General features: G+C 44.1%; 2 pseudogenes; one reads left to right on the forward strand and one right to left on the reverse strand.

Moving 5' to 3' along the window:
- Positions 1–296: 296 nt before the first annotated feature.
- On the forward strand, positions 297–2,081 carry LOC114090176 (INO80 complex subunit E pseudogene; annotated as a pseudogene).
- Positions 2,082–4,070: 1,989 nt separating this feature from the next.
- LOC114090177 (olfactory receptor 7C2-like) lies at positions 4,071–5,026 on the reverse strand (annotated as a pseudogene).
- Positions 5,027–10,352: the final 5,326 nt, after the last annotated feature.

Genomic DNA, 10,352 nt, shown 5'->3' on the forward strand with positions numbered 1-10,352 from the left:
GTTAAATAGACATGTCAATGCAGCACAATAATAAAAAGAAACCCAGGGAAGTTAGAAGTGGATATAAAAGTGCTCAATACTTGGTGCAGAAAGAAAGGATTTTGAAATAAACAGTGCTTGAATCCTTCATTGTTAATTGGAAGGAAATCAAGGTAAATTCCTGTCTAATGCCAATCATTATAATACAGTGAAGTTGGCCAAAGGATCTCAAGGTGGCTCACAGGAGAAAGTACAGATGAACACTTGGAGCATAAACCCAGGAGGAAAATAAAGAAAGGAATAGAACTGAGAACATCATGGACGAATTCACACATGTTAACCATGAGTAGGGAAAAAAAAATTAAAACAAAAAAAGGAAACCCAGGGAACATGTTTAGAACATATACGGCATTATAAACAAATCAATGTAGATAAATTTGTTTAAAATAATTAAAATGAAAATATTTAATATGATATCTGATCCAAGGAGGGGAGCCAAAATAGAGAAAAATAAAGGCCAGTAAATCATGACACCATATTCGAGTCCGTCAAGGGATCACACTGTCACCGAATGTGTGCCACGTGGTCAGTTAAACCTCAATAAAGCAGGAAAGAAGAAGGGACACAGCTACATGAGAGTACTCACCATCGAAGGAAGTGGAAGTACTCCCATTTTTTCGATGTTTAATTATTATTATTATTGTAAAGTTAGTCCAAGTTTCCACACCATCGTGCCTAAGAGAAGGAGCTGCTTATCCATCCCTGGGTTTGAACTTTGTCCTCACATCCAAGACCTTGACTTAGAGACCCATAACCTCTTACTTCTTTATCTACAAACAGGAGGAAAGGACACTGACCGCAGCTGCTGTTGGGACATGGTTCACCTGTGTTGTCTATGGGCTCACGTGTGGAAAGCGTTCTTTCCTGTTGTGATGTGGGAAGGGGGTGGAACCATTAAGGGGTGGAACCTATGCAAATGTGGTCGTCTGAGTCAGTGTGCAACCTGGTCAGTGTGGTTCTGCTCTTGGAAGGAGTTCATGCGGGTTCGGTTCTCGTGTGACCTTGGTGGCTATAAAAGAGCACAACTGGCCCCTCCGTGCTCTGGCTTCCTGTCTCACCATGTGACCTTTCCTTCATGTGAGGGATACTGGCATTCCATACCCACCCGTCTAATAACACAGAGGTACCCTTACCAGAGCCAGAGTCATTCTATTGGGACTTTCAGTCTGCAAACGTGAAATAATTAACTTCTTTTCTTTCTAAAGTACCTGGATTCATGTATTTTGTTATAGCAGTTGAAAGTGACTAATACATCACATCAAGGTGTTATTGGAGGCAGAGCTGGTGGGGTAGTGGGATTCCAGATGCCCAGTGCCACTCCTGGGTGGATTGAGAATCATTGGAAAAGTGGACTACAATAAGAAATATGGTATCTGAAGCAGAAGCTCAAGTGCATCATCTGTGAACACGAGTGCTTCCAGGAGGAGCTGAGGAAGGCCCAGAGGAAATTCCTCTTCCACCGACTTCTGCAGATGGAGACCTTCTGACTCAGATGACACCGACTCTTCAGAGAACAGTGAGGCAGAGGGGACCCGAGTTGTCTGATACACAGATCCTAAAGGAAAAGCAGCCCTCTTCAGAACGCCCTGCCCCCTGTCTCTCCCTGCCTCCTTCAACAGGGTTTCCCTTCAGGCCCCTGGGCCTTCCCCCACACTTGACCTGTCTTGTCCCTCTTCTCCCCCATTCCTTCTGACTACCTGGCTCTGCAGCCACCCGAGCCCAGTCCACTGAAGCTCACGATGGAGAAGCACCCAAGAAACTCCAGGAGGTAGTGGGTGCCCCTGACTGCCCTGTGCGTGGGAGCTGACCTTTCCTTCCTGGGCCTGGGGTCCAGGGCTGGAACAGCCCTGTCCCCCTGTTCCCTCCCAGGGTGCTCCCCCACATGATCCTGAGCACCCTGCAGCTATGCAGGCAGAGGAGATGATGCTCTGGATGGGGATGATGACCTGGTGACCAACATCTGGAGTGACCTCCCATGCCATCTGCCAAGCCCCCATCCAGCACACGCCACGAGCCCCAGCTTTCTCAGCGATGTTCACTGATGCCCATTTGTCATGCTTCAGGCCACTGACACAATCAGAAAAGGTGTAAACAGCACAAATGTCCCCCAGGAAGGTGGCAGGGGCCCTGCCCTCATGACCCAGCCCCATGCAGGGGACAGCTTTTAAATGTATGGCCAGAAGCATCGGCTATCTCTTGGGAAGGCAGAGACCTTGTGGTGGTCACCCCTTTAGAGGGTCATCTGTTCAAGGCTAGGACTTTTATTTTTTTAAATGAATATTCTGTACTAAAGGAGTGGTCTTAAAAAAGTCATTGGAAAAATTAAAAAAAAAAATTTTTAGTTATAGATGGACACCATACCTTTATTTTATTTATTTATTTTTATGTTGTGCTGAGGATCGATCCCTTTGTTTCACACATATGAGGCAAGTGCTCTAACACTGAGCTACAACCCCAGCCCAGTTACTGGAAAATTTGATGTGATGGTTTATGTGACACTGAAATATTACCAGCACCTACAGAGTGTTGTTATTATGATGATCCATGTAAATAACTTTGCATTTTTTCCAGTTCAACACCTGGAATTAAATCAATAACTTTGTATTTTCTGATCCAGATTTTATTTTTATATATAACAATTCAGTTGTCTGATTTTCACTTCATTGGACAAATATTTACTGAGTATAAATTTCTTACCAAGAACAGTACCAGGCATTGTAGTTGAAAATGTGGAAAAGATACAGCTCTGAAATCCCATGAGTCCATATTTTGGATGAGTCTATAAATTCAGTAAGGTTGATTTGACTGAAAGGAAAGAGATTCAGATACAAGGGGAAAATCTTTGAGTTAGGTTTATTTGCATCACCTCAGAAATGTAGCTGAGTTTCCAGAAAACATTACTACCACACTGTAGGTGTACATCCATCAGTGCTGAGCATATATAGCTGACACGGAAGATTTGATTCATTAATAAGCCCATGACAGGCCCAGGCATGGAGGCTTATGTCTGCAATCCCACCTCCTCAGGAGGCTGAGGCAGTTCAAGGCCAGTCTGGGCAGCTTAGTGAGAGCTGGTCTCCAAAAATGGGGTTGGGGATGTAGCTCCATGGAGCATCATTGGCCTAGCATGTGTCAGCCCCTGGGTTCCATCATCAGGACCGAAAAAAAAAAAAAAAGAAATCCAGAATGTTCTTGTTCACGTGTTCAGCTAACAAAGGGATTTCACAGAAGCAGTAGAACAGAGGTCGCCAGAGGTTACAAAGGGTAGGGGGGACACCAGGATAGAGGGAGGCCCAATAAAGAGGATAAAATCCAGTTATACAAGAGAAATACGTTCTAATGTTCCACAGCACAGTAGGGCGACAGTAGGTCACAATAATTTAGTGTATATTTTATAAAAAGGTAAAGGAAATGAGTCCAAAACTTGACAATAAAACGATAAAGTTAAGAAGATGGAAATGTTAATGACCCCGATTTGATCCTTACACATTGTTTGCATGTACTGATCATCACTCTGTACCTCATCAATATGTGCCCTTATTCCATATCAATAACAAATATATAAATTAAAAAACCCAACCAATATTGCAGATAATAGAAAAGGCCCAGTTGAGTTCATGCAAAGTTAAAATGAGTGGTTAGTTAGTAAAAAGAGTGGTACAATATTTGACACTATGAACAATATTTAGGACAGGAAAACCCCAAGGAAGATGTGAAAATGAGTGGCCTTAAAATACACCAAGAAGGCCGGGCAAGATGGCACATGCCTGTAATCCCAGCAGCTCATGAGGCGGAGGCAGGAGGACCCGCGAATTCAAAGCCAGCCTCAGAAATTTAGCAAGGCGCTAAGAAATTCAGAGAGACTTTGTCTTTACTAAAATACAAAATAGGGCTGGGAATGTGGCTCAGTGGTCAAGTGTCCCTGAGTTCAATCCCTGGTAACCCCCACCCCCAAAACAAATACACCAAGCAGAGGTAGGTTGCCTGGAGGAGCGAGGCTCTCTGGTCTTCACTATGGTGCACACTGTGACTCAGAGGAGATGTGCATTGATCCTTTCACTGAGAGGCACCATCTTGCTGAGGACTCTCCCCAGGGCCACCTTGATGTCCCTGTTCCTTAGACTGTAGATGAAAGGGTTCAGCATGGGGGTGACCATAGTGTACATCACTGAGGCCATCAGAGTCATCCTAGAAGACTGTGTGGCTACAGAACTGAGGTAGACCCCAAGGCCAGTGCCATAGAACAAGGAGACCACCAGGAGGTGAGACCCACAGGTGGAGAAGGCTTTGTACTTGCCTCTGTCTAATGAGATCCTCAGGATGGAGGAGAAAATCTGAGAATAGGAGAGGAGGATGCCACTGAAAGGGAAGACACCCAGGACGATGGTCTCGGAGTACAGCACTATGTGACTGATGAGTGTGTCAGAGCAGGCGAGCTTGAGGACTGCAGGAAGATCACAGAAGAAGTGAGGGATTTCTATGTTGGTGCAAAACGAGAGCCTCAAGATGGTCAAGGTCCCAGGCAGGCACCCAGGACACTGACCAACAAAGACCCCAGAGCCATGAGCAGACAGAGCCGTGGGTTCATGATGTCCACATAGTGCAGGGGGTGACAGATGGCCACAAAGCGGTCATAGGCCATCATGGTCAGGAGCAAGTTGTCCTGGCAGGCAAACAAAAGAAAAAAATAAACCTGTGAGACGCAGCCTGCAAAGGAGATCACTTTGCTGTGAGTCTGGATGTTCCTGAGAGCCTTGGGGATGGTGATGGATGTGAAGCCAATGTCGGCCAGGGACAGGTTGGAGAGGAAGAAGTACATGGGTGTGTGCAGGTGGGAGTCTGAGATGGTAGCCAGGATGATGAGCAGGTTCCCCAGCACAGTGACCATGTACATGGACAGAAAAAGGCCAAAGAGGAGGGACTGAAGGTCAGGGTCATCTGTAAATCCCAGGAGGATGAAGTTGCCTGTTTGGTTTCCTCTTTCCATGGTGCTGGTGTGTTTTCCCAGGAGGAAGAGAAGGAACTCCAAATTCACTCCAAATAGGGATTCCCCAGGATGACCCCAATGTCTATTATTGACACCTTGGGAACTCAAGAAATCATTTGTTTTGTCTTATGATCGGGTCTCTTTGCTAACAAGTTGCAGTTATCATTGTTACTCGAAGATATTGGCTCTAGGTCAATGGTTCTCCATTGGCTGTCACCTGGGAACTTGCTAGAAATGTGCATCTTCTGGCTCTCAGGACCCCGAGCCTCCCATTCTGGGTGCAGGCCCAGCACTCTGTGTTTCAACAAGCCCCTGGGGATTCGGAGGCTCACAGCCATAGGAGGACCGAGGCTGCAGTGCCTGAGCCTCCCTAAGCATCCTCCCTCCCCAGCATCCCTGCTGGCTGCTCTGGGGTGTTCTGCCACAGGCACATGGGAATGAGAGCACCCTAGCTCCAGGCAGGTCTGTGAGGCATTGGAGGCTTGTTGTTTTACTGTGCTGCTTTTCTGGAATTTCTACGTGTGTATCCCGACCTTTGGTGGCCCTTCTGCTTACACACATAAAAAACATTGCTATCATTAAGCCTTGTTTCCATTTCCTCTGAATTACCACTTTTCTTTTATAAATCCAACCAACACGGGTTTTTCTAAATAAAGAAATCCTAGCATTTCTAAATGTAAAAGTGAATCTTTTGGGTATTTTCCACCATCTGATTCTCATCACATCCACTTATTCCACCACGTGGAAATGGCTCTTCAAATCCTGCCCATTCTGGACACCGACATTCTTTCTGCATTTTCTTTATGGCAAATACAGTTTGGATTAATTTTAATTTCATATGTTCTTCTCTTCAGATGTAAATGGCCTCTGTCAGTTTTTAAAAATTCAGGTATATCCTTTGTCACATTCTTATAAGTAAATGACTAAAAATGGCCATTTACCAGGTTGTGAGATCTTTGATCCCATTTTAAAAAAATTGACTCTCTTCATATTTGAAAGTTGAGTATGACAAGTCATTTAGTATTATTTCTACTGTAAAATTATTTCTCTTACCTGACTATAGTCATACATGAATTTAAGAATGACTAAGCTCTTTTGTAAGAACAATATGTCTGGAATTTTATTAGAAATCCCCTCAAATTTATAAAACAATCTGGAAACAACTGACATCTTGCAATGTTCAGATGATTGTTCCAAGAACAGGAATTGACCTCTCGACATTGCATTTCTTTTGTGGGCAAACTTTTCTGCAGTTTTTTTAAAAATGAAAATTAGATTATGTCCATTACTTGTAAATAATATTCAGTGTATTTCAGGTTTAATGCTCTTAAGAATAATTGTCCCCACATTATATCTCCACCATTGCTATGATATGCAGAAATCTTTTTATTTTCTTCATTGATGAGGTGTCATGCAATTTTTCTTGGTTTTATCATTAATTTTATGATGTTTTCTAAAAGTCTACTTTGACTAACTAATATTAATTTGTAACATGTCATCTCTCATTTTGTTTTCATTGATTGGTTTCCAAAAATCCAGATCCTTGTGAAGGTTTTGTGTAAGATAGGGAATTCTTCTCCTTTTTCCTTTCTTTTAAGGGCATAACCCTAGAGTTTTGTCATCTAATGTGATGCTCAATCTCATATTAAAGTGTTCATATTCAATATATAATTTTAATTTCATTGACATGCATTTTTTTTCCTGGATTATTTTGAGAGGCTATATATAGATATCAATAAATGTGTCATGGTTAATTAACTATTTTAAAAACATAATGTTAAATTCAGTCTATATATTTTCAAATAAATTTAAAACATTTGATGTGTTCAGGAGACAACTAAAGAAATCATAAGTATATAAATAATATAAATGTTTACAGGGACATGAATTACCCTTGAAAGTGGAAGCATTTCTGAATTAAATTTTTTTTTTGTACAAGTAAGAAAAGAAAACACGAGTGATTGGAACTCTGCACTGAAAACATCTGAAGGAGAAAAAATGACTTGCAGATAGTTAGGACGCAAAAATAACCTTGTTGGTTACAGTTAGTACATTCATAAAGTCTTATGATAAATTATAGAAAGACTAATGCATTTCTGGGAAAAGGGCAGAGAATATTAAAGATTTGTGAAAGGAAATGTATAAAGAGTATGAAATGCTTGAGATTTTCATTCTTACCGTTTATGTATGAGGGGGAAATGAATAACAAGATCCCATTTTCTCTAAGAAGTCCTTGTTAAAAATAGTAGCAACAAAATTCCATCATGAGAAAGACAAGTAACAGTTCAGACACGGCTATGAGTGGACACTTGGTCAGGCATCAGTGCTCTTCAAGGTCCAGGTGAAGCCACTCACTCCTGGCAGAGCTCAGCTGTGGATGAGAGGATCACGGGGCATATTTACCATTTCCAGGCCTGGGAGGTTGAATTCTCATGAATGCTCATTAAATTAATTGTTGCAGTGTTGTCTATTCTCTGAGCAATTGGGTTTCCATGAATGAGGATCCAACACTAGAAAGGTAATTGTGCATGATGCTAGTTTTGCACCTCTGGGACCATCTTTTTTGCCAGCTATGTCTGTCCTTCCCCTGGGGCTGTTGCCTCATGATGTCATTTTGTCCCTGGACTTGATCTCTACTGATGATTGTCCTTCCCCATGAGTATTTCCTCAAATGTGAGATGGAGCTCCTTGGTCTCTCCCAGGCATGAGCAGGCAGTATCCAAGCCCATATGAGTCCTGTACCTCAAGTGGGAGCTGTGCACAGGACGCATCCAACTCCACACACAGCTCTTACAGTGACCTTGCCCTTCCAATGACCTTGCCAAATCTTCTATGTTCACCATCACAAGTTCAGTGCAGACGAAGTTCTGGGCATCTGGTTAGGGAAGTGCTTTGAGAGGTGGGTTGGCCGTACAGGACAATGTTTCCAAACAAGCTGGATACATGGTCCTCAGTTATCCAGGGCAGAGAGTATGGACCATCTTTAATAATTCATAAGGCACTGATCTTTATACCCCAAATCAAGCATTTTAAAAAACAATTCCAGAAAATGATAATAGTAGGACTCTGTTTAGAGTGAAGCAGTATTGAATGGGTGAGTCCTCACCAGAAGGGAGGACCTACTATGGGGTTCCCAATGCCCATGTGTTCCAGTTGCCACACACCTGGTCCACACTGTGTTCCTGGGTCTACTTCCCATCCTTCTCCTCTCAGGACGAGGCCATCCTTTGCTCTCACTTGGTACAGAGACACCAGTCTCTACAAAAGCATCCAATAGGAAATAGCCTGTTGAAACCTAATGTTGGATTCAAAGAAAGGAAATCATGGAAGAGCTCACAGAGTGCAAGGTGCATGACCCCTGTTTGGGAACAATGTGGCCAAGTGTTTTTATTGTCCATGAATCAGGAATGCTTGCTCTAGGGAATATTCATATGTGCTTATTGTAGCAATGTCTTGAGTGTTGTGACACACAGTTCCCCTTCTGCCTTCTGATGTTGTAGATCATAGGGTCACATCTATGGTTCTAACTGAAGAGCTATGAAATTACTGTGTGCACATGATCCAGGTTAAAGAATTAGGTTGTGAATCAGATTGGGAGGCAAGACCTTCTCAGGTAGACTCTTAGGTGACTGGGGAGGGTGAGAATTTTATTGGCAGTGATCCTGGGTTTTGGAATGGAGGAATCACTGGACAACCAACCTTCTATTTTATGAAGGTCTTTCAGTCATGACATCATCAAGAGGGTGTAGCAGGAGACCCCAGCCTTTACCAGCTCACCTAAGCCAGGCAAAGGTACTCTCCATAAAGCAGGAAAGCCCAAGGTGGACCCAAGTGCCCATCAAGAAATGTGATCCACATGCTGGATAAAAAAGGACAATGTTAACTTGTAAATGATTGTGGAACTGCCAGGAGATGGATAGGAACAAGGAAGATAAACAGAGGCTATTGGTTTCAGCCATGTAGCAGAGCCATGGGGATTGCTAGCAGTGCCCCCTACAGAGGACACCAGCACCTCCTGCCCTTGACATCATCAATGACTCTTTCCCCTGGGGAACTGAGAGAGGGAGAAGTGGCTCCTAGGTTCTCTTCCCCTCAGAACTGACTGCTGTGGAGTCACTTTGGAAAAGATGCTGTTTCCTCCCACCTCTTGCCAGAGCCCTGACTCCCAGGGTATTGCTGCTGCCCATTAGGAGTCCACTGTCCAGATCCTGCCCTGTGGCTGAACTGGGCATGACTGCATTTCAGATACTGGACACTTGTCATGGTGAGGTAGTTTGTACTCCCATACACAGAGCTGAGACCTGAGTGCATGTGACCATATGCTGGAAAGTGGGTCAGCTGCTGCAGAGGGCTATTCCCTTGAGGAACACCAAGGCTTCTGTAAGTCTTGGAGGCCTGGACCCTCCAGTCCTAGAACATTGTCTGCTTTACAACATCCACAGGTGACACGTGGTTGTCAATGTGTCAGAGGAGGTGGCTGCAACCTGCATCAGTGCCATTACTGTCCTGGACTCCAGAGCTGTCCACCCTCCACATATGCCTGTGTTTCAGGTCTCAGCCCCATAGGCACTACCCAGGTTCCCCTCATCTGACATCTGTGCCAGTGTCACCATGTGTCAGTCTCTAAGCCAGATCACTGCAAAGAGGAATGTGCTCCACCCATCTCCATGGTCAGAGGATTCTGTTCATCGTTAGCTCCTCCAGGGAGAGACATGGTGGAAGGTGTGGCAGAGGAAGGCTACTCAGCACATGGTAATTGGACAGCAGAGAGAGAAAGAGAAGATGAAAGGGGACAGGGATGAATCCTTCCAGGGATGAATCCCCCAGTGACCTACTTCTTCCACAGGTCCCACCTAGAGCAAAAGTCTTGAGAAGAACAATTTTAGAGGAGGAAAACTTCATGCTGGGACCCATGATTCCAGAGGTGTCACCCCATAGACAGTGGCTCCATTGCCTTGGGCCCAGCCTGTGGTGGAACATCATGGCAGAAGAGTGTGGTGGAGAAAAATGGCTCAGGACATGGTACTAGGAAGGAGAGAGGGAGAGGGAGAGGGAGAGAGAGAGAGAGAGAGAGAGAGAGAGAGAGAGAGAGAGAGAGAGCTTTGCTCTCCAAGAGCAAAATATATGGCCCCAAGCACCGCCCCAACCAATGACTCCTCTCTTCCAACCTCACTCTATCTGCCTACAGGGATTTATGCACTGATTAGGTTCCAACTCTCACAACACAATCATTTCCCCTCTGAACTTTCTTGTAAAATTGTCTCACATGTGAGCCTTTGGGGGACACCTCACAACATCCTGTGATGAGGTCAGAGCCCTGTGATTT

This window comes from Marmota flaviventris, chromosome 1, assembly GCF_047511675.1.
Source record: "Marmota flaviventris isolate mMarFla1 chromosome 1, mMarFla1.hap1, whole genome shotgun sequence".
Classification (NCBI taxonomy): domain Eukaryota; kingdom Metazoa; phylum Chordata; class Mammalia; order Rodentia; family Sciuridae; genus Marmota; species Marmota flaviventris.